This window comes from Clupea harengus, chromosome 16, assembly GCF_900700415.2.
Source record: "Clupea harengus chromosome 16, Ch_v2.0.2, whole genome shotgun sequence".
Classification (NCBI taxonomy): Eukaryota; Metazoa; Chordata; class Actinopteri; order Clupeiformes; family Clupeidae; genus Clupea; species Clupea harengus.
The window spans coordinates 12,166,207-12,176,531 of record NC_045167.1 but is presented as its reverse complement, the minus strand read 5'-3'; positions in this window follow the sequence as shown (position 1 = coordinate 12,176,531).

Below are 10,325 nucleotides of genomic sequence, written 5' to 3'. Positions count from 1 at the left end.
AGAGGAAATGCAGCAAAAACTACATTATTGACTATATGACAGCTCACCAATTGAAGCTGATTGTAGATTTGCCAATACAAGTTTACTTTTCTCTTAGTATAGTTCCAATAATATAATATTTCCGAATGTCCTTTTAATACCTTTCAGTTAGGCCAGGTGGGGATACTGAAGAGAAGAGTATATGCTGATTTTAATATCCAGGGTGTTTCTTTCATTGTACAGGTGCAACTGATTCTTATTAAGGCAAAACATAAGCAGGAAAATAACTTTTTTCTAAAAAAAAGTTACCAATAATGCCTGGAACAAAAACCGAGTGTGTTAAAAATAATGGCGCCATATCAGTGAAACCTGGCCTCAAATGTGTTAAATGTGTGGTTTAAAAAAATTAAGTTTGTGAAAGTTGCACCCAAAAAGTTCACTGGGGTTCTAGACTACATGGACGGAAGGGGGTGCACTCAGTCACCGAACCCTTCTGCTCCTTGACTAATCAGAACTCTCGATGTATAAAAACATGCTCACAAATTTCATCACTCTGAGGTCCTACTGTGATAAAAATAGGGACATGGTTATAAAGGGCAGCCCTGCCATTATGGCTGTGTTAAATCCGCCGGCTGTTTCTTGATGTTGAGTTCATCGGGACTTTTTGGTCGGCTTAGGTGGGGGTTGGTCATGGTTTGCTAGAATGGTCTGTTCCTCACAGAGGGTCTTACACAGACATTGATTACAATTACCAGTAACGACTGCACTCAAACAAATAGCCTCAGAATCAAATATGGTGTAACGTTTGAACTCGTATCTTGATATCCCTGTAATTAGGACAGTCAGTTGGATACCAAATAGCAGTGTTGTTCACATCACAATAATTGAGCACTCTTTTTACGTACAGTAAATGAACAATAACATACCCTATCCCCTTAAGATACCTGTAATTTCAAATACTTTCTTCATTTATAATTATTATGTACAGGTAAAATGTAAGAAACAGCCTTAAATACTCTCTGTTATCCATACAACAAATAACTTTCACATTTCATCAGGTGAAGATCCTCCCCAAAGCCCATATGGACGAGATCTGTAAAAAAAAACATTGGAATCACACTTGTCATGTACAATACTTGCATAACAAATCTGAGGTAAAGATATATACATTTCATTCTAAAATGGCATAATACCCAAAACATTATTGTAAGGGGCCATAACTATGTATGTTAACTCTGTTATCGTCTGTACCATATATAAATGAACATTTATGTATTTCTTTTTTCCAGATGGGACTTTGTGCCCTACACCTTTCTCAAAGACACAACTAATGTTTCCCAAAATAAGATCTAGATCCTCCTTTTCGAATCCAAGATGGAGACAAACTTGCCCGTCACCTTTCCCAAAATAGATAGGATGTCTTCATCATGCCAACTAGTGAAGGGTCTGGCCCAAAGAGGAATGGGGTTCTGATTTCGGATTACTTTGAGACACCAGGGTATCAAGGTCACAGATTTGAATCACTGCCCGCATCCGTCACTGCTGTAAAGATAGTGACCAGTAACATCTGTTTCACGCAGCATCCAAAGATGGCTAATCTGCTCTTTCACCCCACTCACTTACAGATGATCCGGTCACTCTACATGGATCATTAGCAATGCCAGACTGGCATCAGAGGCGATGAACTTTGTTTTGTATAGCAGTTGTCTCCATGACGTGTGCACAAGGTCAACAGAAAAAAACTGACAGCAAGTCAAGAATGTTGGATGAATTCAATCTGGTTTAACCATACATTCAAATCCAAATAATCCCAAAAAATTTAGATTCACATGTTGTAACTCTGTGGGCAGATTTAAAAAGTTTATAAATAAATCTATCAGTAGTAGGCTACCCCTGCATTTTTTAATATTGGAAATGCATGTTTTTTAAGAAAACATTCCCTGATAGGAGAGACATCAGAAGTTACCTGCCTGGACTTTTACAAGGAGTTAGTAAGATAAAGCGATTAAAAGGGTGTGTTAGATCAGAGCATCTGCCAACCTTTGCCACTCTCCTGATGCCCTACACCTGTTCTCCTTTCCCCTGGAGGAAAGACTAAAAGACTAAAAACCTCTTCTAACCCAAATCAGATCTGTAGAGCTTACTGTGATTGCTGTGAAGTCTGCCATTATCTGTTTGTTCCAGCAAGCACTGCTCCACACAGCATATCTCAATTCTGAGAAAACAATTATGAATTAAGTTTTGCAGGCATCATTACTGAATACTGTGCCATGCCGAGAACGTGTCATAGACGGTAGGGGAAATTCCACCGCGACACAGAAACCCTCTGGAGTGTTCAGCCATCCTGAAAGCAGCCCTGGCAGTCGCTGGGTGGATTCTGACAGTCGGGGCCTGGGGCTTGTGATGGATCTTGTGCTCCTGTTGTCGCTGTTGAATATAGAAGCCGCCCCGGCATGCAAAATGTACCCAGATCTCCTCTCACTCCCCCTATCAGCGATGCCACTAAAATAGATTCCCTGCTGGGAAGAAAAGCACATTTCTTGGTTTTGGTTGGAGAACTACAAACAGTGCCTGAAACTGTAAACAGTCATGCGTAGGTGTTTGTGGTGGAAAATATATGGCAGTGTTTGCTAATAAACAAGAATAGTGGTATACTAGATTAAAACTGCCTCCCTGTAGAGGCTCTTACTGTGCCATTATCTTTCACTTCATTGCCTTTAAAAATGTTGCAGTGGTTGGCAAAAAGGCAAGGAAAGTAACAATTAATAAAGCACCATTGACCACTCTAATGCTTTATAACATTAAATACTCTCTAAATAATGTAGCTGTAACTGCAGTTAAAGCTTAACTGTAAACAAGTCCCTCTTTCTTTAAAGAAAGAGGTTTTTGTTATAGTGTTGCCTTTCACAGGCATCACAGACAAACAGTGCGTGGCCCGGGCAAGCTTGCACTTGCCTCACCACTGTCACCTAGGTATCCCCGTCACCACAGTTCAGTAACCCTCGTCTCCACACAACAGAAATACTAGTTAGTCTTAACACGGGAAGTTCCTGCTTTGGGTTTGATATAAAGGCCAACAAATAAGACTGTTCTCACTCTCAGAATGGAAATTAAACTTAGCATTATGTCATACAATGTCCTTCACTGGAAATATTAATGTCTGTGAGCTTTTCTGTTTGTCTGAATCTGGAGCCATTCAACCCTTCTGGCTGGAACTTTAGTATCATGTGGTGTTGCCCTGACATAATTGCCCTTTTATTTTGCAAGGGAAAGACACAAATTAAATATGTTTTCAAAGTCACATAATAACACACTGGTTTGTCCAGTGACTAATGGAGCGACATGATCACTAGTTAGCATCTTGTTATTATTCCATAAAAACAAAGCAGTATTTACTTTAGAGCATGGCCACAAACGTGTGACAAGTGCTTTCCCTGCAAAAAAAGATGTTATTTGTTGTGTTTCCATTAAATTAATCTGTTTAATGAATAAATGATTACATAAATAATATATTTTACTTAGTGCACACACCATGATACAGTGCAAATTACTGTAGCATGATTCGCGTTGCCTTCTACTGAGCTTAGAATTCCATAATGAATGCCGAACATTGGATCTCTGTAGATGTCCCCACTTTACTAACATTACGGTGAATTGATATACCTGGGAAATGATCCTCTCATGAAGAAAACAGCTTATTTTCCTTCAAAAAAAGTAGTCTGACCCAGATGCACACAATAACTCTCTCTGTTCTCCAATCTAACAAACAGAACACCAGTCTCCTTGAGACTGACTACAAACATGGCAGTACAGTATGTAATCATGTGAATCTCTCCCTGGGAGACGTAAACATGCTAGAGGGAGACTGTATAATTTGCAGATTGTGGGAAAGTAGTCCAAAACAAAAGGCTTTAGTATTGGTTACACCATGGAGATTAAAGATATTCAAGAGAACTAGCTGACCTTCAGGTGCTATGACACTGGGGGGAAGAAGAAGAGAAGCAATGACTGTTCTATCTCATTCTGGAGAACGTGCAATCCAACTGTAAACAATACTGCCTTAAAGCCTCCCGTAAAAACATAAGACTCAATATTGGTCATTATAAATGATTGAATAATTCTGCTAAATGAAAGAGGACATTTCCCATAGCTAATGCTCCTGCAGACTAGTGCCCTACACATGTATTATGTATGCATTACAAAACTTGACACCCAGCTTTTACTAAGTAAGTTATGTATTTAATGTACATGTAGTTTAACTTAAGTACCTGACTGGCAAGATCCAAACCATTTCAAACTGATTAAATGTACAGTGCACTGGTATTATTGTAATGCATTCAAGGGTATTTCAAAATACCAGGGTGCACATCTAGGGGACAGAATGATAATCGCTTGCAGTTTTCCAAGGAAACCATGACAGTGGGAGACCTGGCCACTGCTGTAGTCTGTCGGGCAAAAAAGTCTTCTGCAGCATTCTCATTTCTTCCTCTGCTGGGCACTCTGAGTTATGCAATGCCTCATTCATAAATCAGAGCATGCCCTGTGACGGGAGATGCCAGTGCAGAGAGGGCAACCATTCCCCCAGCCTTGCACTCATGCGAAAAGGATGGGCAGACATCAGAGTGCGGCAGAATCACGCAGTTTTTTTTTTTTTTAAAGTGAGCCCATGGTTTGTTCTCTTTGAGGGCTAGACAGAAAGGGGAAGCATCGGAGTAATGTGCTTTGATCAGTTATGAAATCCTAGCAAAAGAATGAGTCAAATTTAATCTTTAAAATTTTACATTTCTTGGCAGCTTTCTACATTTTAATGCATGCTTATGTACAGTATGTCCATGTGATTTGTTAAGTAATCAAATATCATCCATATGGGACATGTTTGGCAATTGTATTTTTGCTGTTGAAATACCAAGTAGTTATGTAATCTGGGAAAATTCCATTTGAATAAAAATGAAAAGCAAAAGTCTGCCATAATAACCAAGGTTCCCCAAGTTACTGCTAGGGGAAACTATCTTAAAAACTCCAGCTACTTGCAGACACAGAATAGAAATACTATTGATACATTCATATTGATTGATTGATTGATTGATTGATTGAAATGGACTATGCAACATGTTCAAAGTTCCAAGCAGTTATTTGTCATCTGGGTGTGAATAACCAGCCTCTCAGTCTGGTTTATTGTTCACACAGGAGATTGCATCTTTCTATATTGCCTAAAAGTGATTAAGTGATTAAATCAGCAGCATGGTGGTAGTTGATACCAGATTCTGGCATCTCCTATCAGACGGCACGCTGTGACTAACCCTAGGTTAATCACTTGCTCCCAACAGACTGTCTCTACTGATGATGTTCAAGTAAACAGAAGACTTAGACACAATTGAGAAATCTAGTGCATCGCAACTGCTGACCATCCATTTGTCAGTCTGCTGGTGCAATCACTTTTGCAATCAACTGAGTGAACGGAAGGGTTTGACTGTGTGGGCTACCACACCCATGAGTACAGGATGGCGTTTCAGTGAGTATTGACATTTTCACCCACACATCATTGTTGCCATAAGTCTGTACCACAATAATAAATGCAGGCTGGCACACAGTCGTACCCGGGGCGTTCCTCTTCTGCGCGTCGCTGTTTAAATATAGAGGTGAGAGAGGGGGACGGGCCCTGCATAGCCTCCGCTTGCACAGGAAATGAAATATTCAGATGTAGAGATCCCACTACTGCCATCCCTCCCCCCTCTCTCTCCCTCCCTCAGAGTAGGCTGGTTAAATAACACTCGAGTCATATCTGCACACCGCACCTGTAAGGGCTTCATAAAGTAGCCTTTCCCCCTCCAGCTGTCTGAAAGATAAATGTGACCTGTCATTATATGGGAGTCTCATTTTACCACCAAACCAAGCAAATGAAGAATGGTCTTCTTTAAAACTGGCACGGTAAATACTTAAATGCATATTACCTAATAAGGCAAAACACCCAAGGGTGTTCCCACTGATAAAGGTGACATTAAATTGACAGTATGATGCAGCTCTGACTAAGATTTAATGCTGTAATTTTACATCATCTTACCATCAGGTCAAACCTCTAAAATCAGGATGTTGTCTGACTACGTCAATCAGCACCATAGAGATAGAGGACAACTCCCCAGTCATGCTTGAATTTAATATGAAGCCATTACCTGCTGACCACATGTCAGTGTGAACTTTGAGATGGGTGACAGGAACAGCTGTAGCTCTGGGAGTCTTTATAGGAGTACATTTAGTGTAATAAACCCAACTTCTCTGGGTTATTATTGTTTATACCATGACCTAATCTTACAAGGTGTATATTCTCCTATTGTTTTTACCAAAACATATCTATACACGTTTCCAGATCTGAATTTCCATCACCACTGCCGCAGTTTTACTTGGAAAAGTATATACATTTCTATGCTGTGTGTGGATGACCTATTCAGAATGTTTACAGTTAGATAAATATATACATTACAATTGATTTACTCAGATCAAGCCTATTATACAGTGCCCTCCACAATTATTGGCACCCCTAGTGAATATGAGCAAAACAGGCTATAAAAAAATATGTCTTTGCTGTTTATCCTCTTGGTCTTTCACTCAAAATATTCACAAAAATCTTACCTTTTCATTGAAGCAAAATTATTGAAAAAAAAAAAACTGTTGACATTAAATAAATATTTTTCCCCAAAACATGTGTGCCACAATTATTGGCACCCCTAGAAAAATCTTATAATTAAAATCTAACTGCAGTATATTTCCAGTCATGTTTTACATTTTTAAGTTCACCTGTTTGATAAGGAACTCTTAAGAGGTCAACCATGACTTCCTGTTCTACTGGCGAACAAATATGAGGTGACACAGGCCAAATTCCATTAGTCATTCATCACTATGGGAAAGACCCAAGAACACAGTGACAATGTGCAACGGAAAGTTGTGGATCTGCACAAATCAAGAAATGGACACAAGTAAATCTCTAAAGAGTTGAAAATACCCATTTCCACTATCATGGAAATAATTAAGTAGTTTAAAGCGACAGGAGATGTTAAGAATCAGGCTGGAAGAGGACCTATCTGTAAATTGACCCCACGCACCGCGAGGAGGATGGTTCGACTGGCAAAAGAATCTCCAAGGATCACAGCTGGAGAATTGCAGAGTTAAATTGAGTCTTGGGTTCAGAAAGTCTCCAGAACTACCATCAGACGCCACCTCCATCAACACAAATTGTTTTGGAGGGTTGCCAGAAAAAAGCCTCTGCTGTCAATCAACAACAAACTAAAGCGCCTACAGTTTGCCAAATGTAAGTCAGACTTTCAATGGGACCGAGTTATATGGTCAGATGAGACCAAAATAAAGCTTTTTGGCAACAAACATCAAAGGGGGGTTTGGCGTAGACAGAAAGATAGCCATACAGAAGAGACCCCCATACCCAATGTGAAGTATGGTGGCGGATCTTTGATGTTGTGGGGCTGTTTTTCTTCCAAAGGCCCTCGACATCTTGTTAGGAGACATGGTATCATGGACTCCATCAAATACCAGCAGATATTAAATGAAAACCTAACAGCCCCCTCTAGGAAGCTTAAAATGGGCCGTGGTTGGACCTTCCAGCAGGACAATGATCCGAAGCACACCTCAAAATCAACACAAAAATGTTTCACCGACCACGGAATAAAGGTTTTGCCATGGCCATCACAGTCCCCCGACCTAAACCCCATAGAAAATCTGTCGGAAGAGCTGAAGCCGAGTATACAAGCGTTGACCTAAGAATCTGAAGGATCTGGAGAGATACTGTATGTAGGAATGGTCTCAGATCCCGTGCCATGTGTTCACCAACCTCATCACACATTATAGGAGAAGACTCAGAGCTGTTATCTTGCCAAAGGGAGGCTGCACAAAACATTAAATTAAGGGGTGCCAATAATTGTGGCACACATGTTTTGGGGAAAAATATTGATTTAATGTCAAGTTTTTTTTTCTTTCAATAGTTTTACTTCAATGAAAAGGTAAGATTTTTGTGAATATTTTGAGTGAAAGACCAAGAGGATAAACAGCAGACACGTATTTTTTTATAGCCTGTTTTGCTCATATTCACTAGGGGTGCCAATAATTGTGGAGGGCACTGTATATGATCCTTTGAAGACCATTTCCCTTTAATACATGTATTATCCTTAAGAAATAATAGTCAGTTGATCTTTGTACTTTGTACTCATCGTAACCCATCTTACTCACTAACCAATCGTTATTTCAGCCATAACATTTACTCCAGGTGCTCTTGTTTTTGTGCTCTCCTCTCATCCTCTCATCAGCAGCTCTTCCTGGTAGTTAATGAGTAGTTGAATCCACCAGATAAGGTGACTAGGAGACGGAGAGACAATGCCTCATTCACAGGGAGGGTACATACCTGAGACACGATGACTCACTGAGTCATATAAAACATGTGAGAGACAGGGTCATAACATGGTGAGACACTGGGGAGCAGCTCTGTGAAAACACTGTGGTATTGGACTCACCCATGATACACCCAACACCACAACACTGTCTTGTTTCTTTTATTTACCCCTCACGGAGCAAGGCTGACTTTGATGATGTGTGGACATATTGTTCAATCCAGTAAATAATAATGAATAATAAACATAATCCAGTAAACCTCCCCTGTCTTCCATGAGGTAGTCTTATACAGTGGGTACGGAAAGTATTCAGACCCCTTTACATTTTTCAGCCTTTGTTTCATTGCAGTCATTTTTTTCGCATTAATGTACACTCAGCAACCCATCTTGACAGAAAAAAACAGAAATGTAGACATTTTTGCAAATGTATTAAAAAATGAAATATCACATGGTCATAAGTATTTAGACCCTTTGCTGTGACACTCATATTTAACTCACATGCTGTCCATTTCTTCTGATCCTCCTTGAGATGTTTCTACTCCTTCATTGGAGTCCAGATTAAAAAAATTAAACTGATTGGACTTGATTAGGAAAGGCACACACCTGTCTATATAAGACCTTACAGCTCACAGTGCATGTCAGAACAAATGAGAATCATGAGGTTGAAGGAACTGCCCAAGGAGCTCAGAGACAGAATTGTGGCAAGGCACAGATCTGGCCAAGGTTACAAAAGAATTTCTGCAGCACTCAAGGTTCCTAAGAGCAGAGTGGCCTCCATAATCCTTAAATGGAAGAAGTATGGGATGACCAGACCTCTTCCTAGACCTGGACGTCCTGCCAAACTGAGCAATCGTGGGAGAAGAGCCTTGGTGAGAGAGGTAAAGAAGAACCCAAAGATCACTGTGGCTGAGCTCAAGAGATGCGGTAGGGAGATGGGAGGAAGTTCCACAAAGTCAACTATCACTGCAGCCCTCCACCAGTCGGGGCTTTATGGCAGAGTGGCCCGACGGAAGCCTCTCCTCAGTGCAACACATATGAAAGCCTGCATAGAGTTTGCCAAAAAACACATGGAGGACTCCCAAACTATGAGAAATAAGATTCTCTGGTCTGATGAGACCAAGATTGAACTTTTTGGCGTTAATTCTAAGCGGTATGTGTCGAGAAAACCAGGCACTGCTCATCACCTGCCCAATACAATCCCAACAGTGAAACATGGTGGTGGCAGCATCATGCTATGGGGGTGTTTTTCAGCTGCAGGGACAGGACGACTGGTTGCAATTGAAGGAAAGATGAATGCGGCCAAGTACAGAGATATCCTGGAAGAAAACCTCCTCCAAAGTGCTCAGGACCTCAGACTGGGCCGAAGGTTCACCTTCCAACAAGACAATGACCCGAAGCACACAGCTAAAATAACAAAAGAGTGGCTTCGGAACAAGTCTGTGACCATTCTTGACTGGCCCAGCCAGAGCCCTGACCTAAACCCAATTGAGCATCTCTGGAGAGACCTGAAAATGGCTGTCCACCAACGTTCACCATCCAACCTGACAGAACTGGAGAGGATCTGCAAGGAAGAATGGCAGAGGATCCCCAAATCCAGGTGTGAGAAAGTTGTTGCATCATTCGCAAGAAGACTCATGGCTGTACTAGCTCAAAAGGGTGCTTCTACTCAATACTGAGCAAAGGATCTGAATACTTATAACCATGTGATATTTCAGTTTTTATTTTTTAATAAAACTTGTTCGATTTTAGCAAATGGCTGCAATGAAACAAAGAGTGAAAAATGTAAAGGGGTCTGAATACTTTCCGTACCCACTGTACATCAATTTAGAGGCAAGCCTTGTCCTATCAGTAGCCTGCCCATGAATAAACACATCAGCATTGAGCAATTCCAAATTTGACTGAGAGATCTGTGATCAGTGGCAATGTTCTAGGTTAATACTTAATAGTAATTAACAT